Consider the following 12,041-nt stretch of genomic DNA (forward strand, 5'->3'; position numbering starts at 1 on the left):
ATTACAGCAAGTGCTTTGTTTCTTCCAGCTGAAGAGCTGAGCCAAAGAATCAAATGAAATTTCTTTTAACATGAGTCAAACAAGTATTTAACCCACAAAATAATTGCTAAGGATCAAATTTAAAATATTACTAGTAGAAATATTACAAATTATTTGATTTCAAGCCTAGCAAAAGACCTTATGATCACTTATAGATTTGTAAAACAAAATTTTCCATTTGATAGTCTGACACACCAAAATTTCAACTTCCTTTATTCAGTTAACGAATACTAGAACCCTTATCTTTCAAGGTATTAAGTGAAGTATTGTAAGGTGCTAGAGACATCTACGCTCTGCTCTTAGGGGTTCACACCTGCAAAGCATGAGCGATTATGATAAATGTCAGAATAGGGATACATAGTGCTGGATGAGTTCAGAGAAAAGGAGGGAGATATGCTGCATAAGCAACTTAAAAAGGCATTCAATAAAAATGAAATGACTAACTAAACAGTTCGGTGGTTTATTACAAATGTAGACCTACAAGCCAGCAATTGTACTCCTTAGTATTTACCCAAATGAGCTGAAAACTTATGGCCACACAAAAACCTGCACACAGATATTTAGATCAGCTTTATTCATAATTGTCAACATTGGGAAGCAAACAAGATGTTCTTCAGTAGGTGAATGGGTAAACAGTGGTATAGTCAAACAATGCAATGCTACGCAGTAATAAAAAGAAATGAGCTATCAACCACGAAAATACATGGAGCACCTGAAATGGATATTACTAAATGAAAGCCAATCGGGGAAAAATGCAGTGTATGACTCTAATTATATGACATTCTGTAAAAGGCAAACTATGAAAATAATAACAATATCAGTGATTGCAATAGTAATACACATCATGATACATTTTTCCAAATGCACAGAAAATACAACAGCAAGAGTGAACTCGAATGTAAGATATGGACCTTGACAGATAATGATATATCAATGCAGCTTCATCAACTGTAACAAATACATAATTCTGGTTTGGGAAGTTCAGAGTGGAGGAGGTCTTGCCTTGTGTGAGGGCAAGGGGTAAATGGAAAATCTCTGTATCTTCAACTCAATTTTCCTGTGAACCTACACTTTTCTAGAATATAAAGTTAAATGACCCGGATGTTTCAGGTTTCAAAAGAAAGAGAAAGGGCATAGTAGGGACAAGAGAAGAAACATTTTAGGTAAAATAATGAGTAATTGTTATTTGACAAACCAAAGAAGATCTGATTCTACAATTCATCTTCTGTCATAGTAGTTTGGAATTTTAATCAAAAGAGCTAATTTTATTAGGGTTTCAGAAATACAGTTTTTCTATGAGATATCTCAATAAGAGGAGATTTTGGTATAAACAAGTTCCAAAATTTTAAGTTTCCTAAGATTCTATACAATGCACCATCATTTTATCTAATCCATCTACTTCAGTTCTAAGAGAATTATCATATATTTCACCATCTCTTATTTGAAATACATTTAAATACATAAAGGTGAGATATAAGAGTGTAACTTTATTTCAATGGGTTGTATTATGCTAACACAGTCTATTACATAAATGATCCTTATCTACTGAAATGAAAAATTAACTGTATGTATTATATATAAATATGCCTTATATACATATATCTGTTTCTCTTTCAAACATTTTTTCTATGTCTAGGTAAATTCCACATATTTTGTTTCCTATATATTTTAGGCAAATATAAACATTAAAACATACCTTGTAAGGCAAATGCACCACAGCAAACAATATTATTTTCAAATTATATTTTAGTAATTCTCAAACATTCATAATTTCATTTGAGCTTTAAAGTCAATTTTCAAGTCACCAAATTAATAATTTTATAGAATAGTACAACATATACATGGTAAATTCAAAATCTTTAAACATTTTATAATAGTAAGGTATTTAATTCAGAACTACTAATTGCACTCTCATTTTTGTACATTAATTATAGTTAATCTTCAATTTATCATGTAAATCCTCTACATTTTTCCATTAGATACAATCTTAAGCATATTTTTTAAATTGTAAACAGAAAACTTTCCATTCTGATATTAAAGGATATGCAGTTAATCATTAAATTATCTCATATATAAGACTTTCTTTAAAGTTCAAATGATAATTTATCCTTTTATTTTTCTATATCTCCAATTATAACATCCAAAATATTTATTCTTTCTTTTGCAAAGCTCAAACAATTCATATATATATATATGTATAAACACACACACACATATATTATCAGGTAATTGCAAATTCATATGCAGCTGTGATATCCTTTATATGCTTCAACCAATTTCCCTCAACAACATGTAATTTCTTGAATACTTATATCACAAAAAGAAATTGATACTTTCCATCATCTTTAATCAAATTTCACCAGTTTTACATATATTTATTTTATTTACATATATGTATGAGCATGCTTATGTGTGTGTGTGGTTAGCTCTATGCACTTGTATCTCATATAATGTGCACCAGGCAAAATATAGAAAAGTTCCACCACCAGGATCTCTGCTGCCCTTTTACTGCCATAGTCTCCTTCTGCAACCCTTGGCGATGATGAATCTATTTTCCATCTCATCATTTTGTAAATTCAAGAATGGAATGTAAATTAAATCATACAACATGTAACTTTTTGAGACTGGCACTTTTCAGTCAGTGTAAATTCTCTTTGAGATCAATCCTAGCTGTTGAGCGTATCAATACTCCACTCCTTTATTATTGCTTAGTCATGTTTCAGGGTATAAATGTAGCACAGTTTGTTGAACCACTCACTGTTGTAGGACATCTACACTATCATTTGTACTTTTGGGTTATGATGAATAAAACTGCTATCAACATTTTAATATATTTTTGTGTGAACATAAATTTTCCTTTGTTTGGGATAAATGCCAAAGTATGCAATTGCTGGGTCACATGGTAAGTACATGGTTAGTTTTGTAAGGAAACATTATATGCTTTTCCAGAGTAGTTGTGCCATTTTATATTCTCACCAGCAATGTGTAAATATTCCACTTTCTCTTAATTTTTAACATAATTTGGTGTTTTTTAAAATATAGCCATTCTGATATTTGTGTAACAATATTCCCTGTGTTTTTAATTTAAATTTCCCTAATAGTTAATAAACATCTTTTAATGTGCTTACCTGTAATCTGAACATCATCTTCAGTGAAATGTCTGTTTGTGTTATTTGCCAAATTACTAAGTGGATTGTTTCTGTTGGTGTGTTTGTTTGTTTACCTACTGAGTTTTGAGAGTTCATTCTCTAGATACAAATAATTTGTCATATATGTCAATTTAAAATTTCCTCAAAATTTCTACCTCATACTTTCATCCTCTATGTTGTTGATATAAAAAGAGTATAACTGAAATTTCCAATATCTAACCACCCTCCATTTCTATACAAAATCCAACTATGCACGGTGAATTATGATTATTTGTATACTGATATATTGAAATGCTAAATAGTTATGAATGAAATTACATGACCCATTGTTTTTCCACTTTGCATTTTATGATCAGTTAACATTTTAATATTTAATTAAATATTATAAAACTTTTATTTTCTATTATCTGAAATTGTTTAATAATTTTAATAATGAGAATTTTTAAACTCCAATTGTCCCTAGAACTTATTTTAAAAATCAACCAATCAAAGTAATTATTGTAATTAAATATGCCCTTTAAATAATAATCAGAGAGAGATACATAATAACTTAAGGATCTATTTCCTAAATTTCATTTATTACTGAGAGAGTGAATTATATACCTCATTTCTTTTTCTTCTGTTTTCTTTGTTCTTGTTTTCTTTCTTTATTTGCTAGGTACTATCTGTGAGGTTTCTTGAATTTTTCAGGCCTAGAATAAATACTTCCTCCTTCTACATATAATGAATATTTAAGTTTTTCTTTTAATAGCCTTCCAGGCTGGCTTCTAATCCCCTATCTCCCTTTAACTCCAAGTCTCTTCATAATCTTTCTGGGTATTCATCCATTCAAATTAATTCTCTCTTTTCTGCACACCCACCAAAGCTTATTGGATATTAGTATCTTTATTTCACAGAAAAAACTTAGGATCAGCAAAATCAAATATCATGACAAAGGTCAGATGGTTAGTACGAGGACTGAAATTGGAACCTTTATGTCCCTGACAAATTAAGCTATACTGACTCTCAAAATGTTCTCATTCCTCATTTTCTTTAATACTGTTTTAATTGTATCTTTTTAAAAAATACAATATACAATTTCATATCCTATATTTTGAGAATAGTCTTAATGCCATTAGCCAGAGAATCCTTCATCCAATAGAAATTGTAGTCCTCAGGGCACGTACTTCAGACCTTATCAGCATCCCATTCTGCTCCAAATTTCCCATGTGGTGAAATGGCCACAGTCCTGTTTTCCTCAAGTACAGCAGTGTCACAGCATTAGCTAAAAAGTGATGGTTTTAGTTTGTTTTCTTCAAGAAAAGTATCTAGAACATGCCAACCTAACATTCCAAATTTACCCTCTGATAATTGTTGCACATAATTTAGTATTAGAACTTCAATATCATTCGCTGTCACATTTTATCAGCAAACACCTATAATTCACATTACAGCCTGATGACTCAGGAAATTAATTTATGTTGGAATCTTACTATTTAATCAATTTTAATAATACTCTTAATATTTTAACTCCAAGGCTACATGTATCAAAAGGAGAATCCTGGATTCTCTTTCATCCCAATAACTCACATTGAACACTGAGAAAGTAGCTCCGAATAAAACTGCTATCAGATTGTAAATAATGTAAAAAGATGATACCTCATGGCCTGGCAGGGTGACTCAATTGGTTGGAGCATCGTCCCATACACCAGCAGGCTGCAGGTTAGATTACCAGTCAGAGTACAGACCTAGGTTGCAGGTTTTGATCTCTGGTTGGGGCTCATATAGGGAGCAACTGATCAATGTTTCTCTCTCGCTCTGTCTCCCTCTCTCTCCCTAACTCTCTCTGTAAAATCAATAAACATATCCTTGGGCGAGGATAGAAAAAGACAAGAGAGAGAGATGATTCCTCACTTAAAGCTCCTTTGTGATAAATCTTCCAAGAAAGAAGTTCTGAATTTAATACCTGTTCCCTAATACCAATAAAATATAGCTTAAATTTAATATTCATCTCTCATAGACCTTATTCTTCACTACTAAAGTACTGAGTAACATAACTCTAGTATTTTGTAGCTAAATATTAGATACCTCTCAGAAATATATGTGTGAAAGCCTGAAAACTTAATATATATTAATACTTGCTAAAGGATATTTGTTAACCAAACAGGACCCTATGATTACAGTTTTAATTATAAATAGTAGCACAAAAATCCAATGAGATGCACAATACAAGAATAATCATAAGTATTTAAAGAACCTGAAGCAGACTAATTACTTGTTAAAAGAGTTATAAGGTATAGAACCTTTAGTTAAAACATTTAGTTTTTGATACGCAAATGCAGTAGCAGAACTAAAATTAAATAATTCACTTCATGTTCTTTTCTCTGTTCCTCTGTTATTTAAGATCATGGACTAATATTTGGTATTTTTTTCTTTCATCCAAAAATCCCCATCTCCCTTTTAAGTGGTCTTTTGAAATTAGTTGCATGCTCTTTAAAGAAAAAAGCACTTTTTCTTTACTAAAACTAATTGGGTTATTTTTTATCTAGTTTATTCTTGACTTCAGAGGTTCAGAAGTATGCCTTTTAATCTAAATCCTATTTGAATTAATTTCCTGTTAAAAGAGTAATAAAAAGAAAAAGCTATTCAAGTACATATTCAAAATTTCCCACAAGAACAACAAAACCATTTCCCTTTTCTGCTCAGGTCATTTTCTCTTGGGTTGGGTGCCCAATGTACCAACATCTCCATTTCCCACTGTTATATTTAAAATCTCTGTTTATTCTTAAAAGTTACTTTCATTTTCCATGTTTAGTGTCAGTATAGACTAAGTCCTTTATTGCATTTCCATTTGAAACATTATTAAAGTTTTAAGTTCACTGAAAGTATATCATCCTTTTTACCCCTCTTTAGGTATCCCGATACTTTTCCAGTCAAATGTTTCTAGTAGTATCATCAGTTAATTGTGTTTGATGCTGTTCTATGTTGTGTGACAAACCTTGCCAGCATGTGGAAGATCTGCATAATGCAGAGAACTAATATTTTCCCAATGACCGATGCATGATGCTAAGGAGTCATGCACAGGGAAAAGACCCTTTCGATGTAAAAGATGAGCCACTGGATTTTAATGTAGCAAGTACTAATATTTATTAACATGGTTTCAGATTCAAAAGTAAAACTAATCTTTGAGAATCCAACACCTGTCAAGTTTTCAGGAAGTATCAAGAAAGGACAGCTACAATTATTTGAAAAAAATGTATTAAAATACATCATATTTCTAACTACATATATTAATGAGACAAGAATTTCTCCATATACTTCAACCAAAAAACAACCTATTATCAAGCAATTAACATAGGCGCACATATGAGAATATGGATATCTTCCATTTTGCCAGACATTAAACAGTTATGCAAAAATATAGTTATGACATTCTTTTCAATAATTTCTTTTTGTTGTGGGAACACAGTTTATTGTTATATGTTATGTGTAGTGACATGTTTTATCATTGCCATTTTAAATTAATTAATAAACATTTTAGAAAAAGTCTCAGAAATTAATGTTTTTCATTTCTAATCCAGTAAATATTAATAGGCATAATTCAAACGCCCCTCAACTCATTTTTGGGTCCTCAATAAATTGCTATCATGCCCCACATTAAGCTCTACTGTGTGTATATTATGATGTATTATACTGTTTACTTACCAACATTTCAAACAGCTCGTTGGCAGCCGTCTGTCTCGAGAGACGATGGTGTAGCTTCTTAAGAGTCTATCTGCACCGCCGAAAATGGCTGTGCAGTCCGACTCGGGAGTGACACGGTATCTGTCTCCTCCCGTGTTGAATCGACATCTTGCGATGACGCTGGAGTGTCCTCTCCAGTGAAGCTGAAGCTACAGAGCCTGGGCAGGGTGATATGGAGGGTCTGCTGTTGCCCATGCAGCAGACCCCCCCTCTCTTCGCAGCTGAAGGGTCCAAGGGAAAGACGGAGTCAATACAGCTTGGCTTCAGGTGCGCCGCAGGAGTTGCCGGTGTTGAATACAACGTCAAACCGCCTTAGGGACTCCGGCTCCGGATTTTCTGTCGGGGTTTACTCCCTTAGCCTTTCCCCTGAAGAGGTATGCCGCAAGGTAGCGGAGGTTTTTGGGAGTCAGAGTTTTCCTTCTCTGATGTGCCCTGACTGGAAGATCGAACCAGCGACACTTAGCTCGCAGGCAGACGCTCAATCCACTGAGCCAAACCAGCCAGGGTTTTCAAACAGCTAAGTTTATAGTAAATATTATTCTAGATCTATAATGATGAAGACTTCTTTTTGATTTAGTAACATCATCAGATTTACTCTATTATATCATTAAGTTCAACATTAAAAACATGCACGAACTATTTCTCTGAGAGTCGTTAATTTTTAATGCAAGAGTGAATAATTAGATAATTTTTCAATGGCCAATATTTACTAAAAGCAACTATAATTCATGATATAATGACTATAGGAAATGGTGATGGCAATAAAGATATAAATTCTATGCTTGATGACTTCAAATACAATAAGGTACAGTTTGATTACAAAAAAGATGGAAGGCAATATGCATGTAAAATGTGTCAGTAAAATTTGTATCAGAGTGATATCAGTGAATATGTGGAGTAGGCAACCTCAAGTGACCATTTCCACGAAGATTCAAAACTCTAGAAAACAGGCAAAATTTTATAGTAATTAAGTAAACACTGAAATAAATAAATAAATAAATAAGCAACTGAAAAACAGTAGGAAAGCTGTAGGGGATTTTTATTTGTTATTATTCCAATACCCTTCACGGTGCAGTGGTGATTTTTAAGTCAGCAGTCTGCATTTAGATAATGGGATCCTGGTCCCTGGTTTCTAGAGGAAACAGACCATATGGCATTTTCAAAGAATTGTGTTTGCATGCTCTAACCTGTCTGTGGGATGTCTTAAGGACTAACACAAGTCAATTATCTTCGTTACACATGAATCAGAACACTCAGGAAAGAAAAGTAATGGTTTTCAAAAAATTGTAAGGAAAATAAAAATGTCTTATGAGGAAAAACATAGAATTAGTGCATAAAATAGAACACACAAAGCTTGAGATGAGAAGCTGAGAAAAAAAAATAGGGGAGAAATTAGGCATTCAAAATCCTTATATAAATTGGGAAACTTAGAAAGCCACGTGTATGTCCAGAGCAAGATGCGTGCTGATAAAAGACCTGCGGGAACCCTGGCTGAACTCGAGACTGTACTCTCTGCTCAGTAAAAGCAGGAAGTGGAGGAAAAGGCAGAATTATAAATGACCTGGTTAAGTGTTGATTAAGTATCCCAGCACAGAACTAATCTGAAACATATGTGTGTGTTTGTTTACTATTTTTCTTATTGTTTTGTTTTTCCTTTACATTTTTCCTCCCCATTTTTTGACTTCTAGCATTCAAAGAATTCTTTATATATTTTTAAAAAGCATCTGAATACAATCTAAAAGAACACAGACTTTGTAGACCGCACAGGACAAAGAACATTTACTTTCCAAGATACTTTAGTAAAGTCAACTACAGAAACAAAACAAAAATAGGTATAGCCTACAGTGAGCAACAAAGACACACTCTGAAAAGGGGGGTAATCTAGTTTTCAGGGTTACCTCATTATATAATAACATTCAAAATATATAGTTTTCAACCAAAGATTAAAAATATGCCAAGAATCAAAAAAGGATGGTCCATTTACAGAAGAGATTAACAAAACTGACCCTGAGGAAGCACAGACAATTTATTTATTGGACAAAGACTTGGAATCCTTTGTCTTAAATATACTCAAACGTTAAAGAAAAACATGGACAAAAATCTAAATGAAAAGAATGTGTGAAAAAATAGATATTAAAGAGATAAAAATTATTCTTTTTAACCCCACATATATTCTGGAGCTGAAATATACAATAATGAAAATGAGGATTAACTAGAATATTTAAGTAGTGAATTTGAACAGGCAGAGGAAATAACCAATGGGGAGGTCAATTTAAATTATCTGGTCTGGGAGTGGAAACAAAAACAATGAAGCAGAATAAACAGAGCTCCAGAGACATGGAATATCATCAACTATATCAACATATGAGTAATGCAAATTCAAAGAGAAGAAAATAAATGAGAGAAGAGGAATAACAAAAATTTGAATAAAAATGAACAAATACCTGCCACATATGGTAAAAGACACAGACCTATATGTTAAAGAATCTCCAAAAAACAACAACAACCACAAAAAGAATAAACAGAGACAGATCCATACTGAGACACATTATCATCAAATTTCCAAAACCTAAGGACAAATATTATTCTTGGAAGCATCAAGACAAAATAAACTTCACCCATATCAGGAATTTTCAATAGGTTTAACAGCAAATTTCTTATCAAAAGTATGAGGCCAGAAGGAAATGAGGCAGCATTTTAAAACTGTTGAAAGAAGAAAAGTGAAAATTTTTATAGCTGGCAAAAATAGCCTTCACAAATGGAATATCTAGCATCTTCCCAGATAAACAAAAGTGGAGTGAGTTTATTACAAGTACAATATATCTGTCCTCCAAGAAATACCAGATAGCCAGGATGAAGTAAAAAACATTAGACAGCAACTTAAAGCAATGTGAAGAGATCAATAACTTTAGAAGATACTACACGGGTAAACATAAAAGCCAGTGTTACTATATCTTTGGCTCATAACTCCTCTTTATATTTCCTATATGATTTAAAATGCAAAGGCATAAAGAAATAATTATAAATCTATGTTAAATAAGTATAGTAAACCAAACTTACGGAATACTGTGAAAACATCACTCAAAAGGATACTTATAGCTTTAGATATGTCCATTAAAAAAAATGAGTTCAATTCAATAACCTAACCTTACACATAAAAGTGTAAATAAAAAAAGCCAAGTGAAATCCAGTGGAAGAAAGAAAATAATAAAGATTAGAGAGATGATAAGTGAAATAGAGAATAGAAAACAATAAAGAGAATCAATAAGAAAAAAAGTTTCTTTAAAAAGATCAAAATCCACAAACTTGTTCCTAAGATAAAAATGAAAGAATATGCAAACAGTTAGATATGAAACTAGAAGCATTACTAAAAAATCTTATAGAAATACAATAGATTCTGAGAGAAGACTATGAATAATGGTATCCCAACAAATTAGATAACCTAATAAAATGTGCACATTTTGAGAAATGCACAAACTACCAAATTGACTATAGGAGAAATAGAAAATCTGAAAAGACTTATAACAAGTAAAGAAATTGGATTATTTATAAGAAACTTCCAAAAAAACAACAAAAATTCAGGAAATGATTGTACTAGAGAATTCTTCCAAAATATTTAAAGAATTAACATTAATCCTTCTCAAATTATTCCAAAAACAAGAAGAGGAGGAAATACTTATAAACTATTAATTAAAAAATTGTCCTGATCCAAATCTAGACAAAGACAAAATGAGAAAAAAATATTAATTATTCTTATGAATATGGATTAAAAAATCTTCAATCTGTGAATATTTTTATAGAAATTTTATTGTTTTTCATTTGCAGTTGTCCCATTTTTTTCTCCTGGTGCTCCCGCCCGCCCAGCCCACCCCTTCTCCCACAATCATCCATCCCTCTGTTGTCCATGTCCATGAGTCTTTTATACACGTTCTTTGATTAAACCCTTCCCTTACTCATCCCCCTTCTCACCCTCCCCTCTCCCCCCTAATAACAGTTATTCTGCTCCTTGTTCTATTTAGTTCATTTGTTTGTGTTGTTCTTTAGTTTCCTGTATTAGGTGATATGATATGGTATTTTTCTTTCTTTGCCTGGCTTATTTCACTAAGCATAGTTCTCTCTAGTTCCATCCATGTTGTTGCAAATGGCAGGAGTTCCTTCTTTCTTTCTGCTGCATACTATTCCATTGTGTAAATGTACCACAGTTTTTTGATCCACTCATCTACAGGTGGGCACTTAGGTTGTTTCCAGCACTTAGCTATTGTAAACAGTGCTGCAATGAACATAGGGGTGCATAAGTTCTTTGGAATTAGGCTTTTAGGATTTTTCAGGTATAATCTTAGCAATGGTATTGCTGGTTCAAAAGGCAGCTCCATTGTAAGTTTTTTGAGGTAATTCCATACTGTTTTCCATAGTGGCTGTACCAGTCTGCATTCCCACCAACAGTGCAGTAGGGTTTCTTGTTTCTCCACATCCTCGCCAGCACTTGTTGTTTGTTGATTTGTTGATGATGGCCATTCTGACTTGGGTAAAGTGGTATCTCATTGTGGTTATTATTTGCATCTCTCTGATGGCTAGTGATGTTTAGCATTTTTTTATGTGTCTATGGGCCTTCTGTATGTCCTCTTGGAGAAGTGTTTGTTCAAGTCCATTGCCTATTTTTTAATTGGGTTGTCTGTCTTCTTGGTATTGAGTCGTATAAGTTCTTTATATATTGTGGAGATCAGTCCCTTCTCTGAGGTATCATTGGCAATTATATTTTCCCATATTGTTGGTTCCTTTTCATCTTGCTGATGTTTTATTTTGCTGTGCAGAAACTCTTTACTCTGATGTAGTCTAATTTGTTTATTTTTCCTTTATTTCTCTTGCCTTAGGAGATGTATCAGTGAAAATATTGTTACATCGGATATCTGAAATTTTCCTGCTTATGATTTCCTGTAGGACTTTAATGGTGTCAGGGCTTACATTTAAGTCTTTGATCCATCTTGAGTTTATTCTTGTGTGTGTGTTGTAAGTTGGTGGTCTAGTTTCATTTTTTTGCACGTCGCTGTCCAGTTCTCCCAGCACCATTTGTTGAAGAGGCTCTTCTCACTCCATTTTATGTTCCTTCCCCCTTCATCAAATATTAGTTGA

General features: G+C 32.7%; 1 protein-coding gene across 1 annotated transcript in view; it reads right to left on the reverse strand.

The window, feature by feature from the left end:
* Nucleotides 1-12,041, reverse strand: part of LOC150021904 (inactive dipeptidyl peptidase 10-like) — a 331,821-nt gene that overhangs the window by 149,061 nt on the left and 170,719 nt on the right. The window lies entirely within an intron of this gene.

Source organism: Furipterus horrens, unplaced genomic scaffold, assembly GCF_987537825.1.
Source record: "Furipterus horrens unplaced genomic scaffold, mFurHor1.1.pri manual_scaffold_1, whole genome shotgun sequence".
NCBI lineage: Eukaryota > Metazoa > Chordata > Mammalia > Chiroptera > Furipteridae > Furipterus > Furipterus horrens.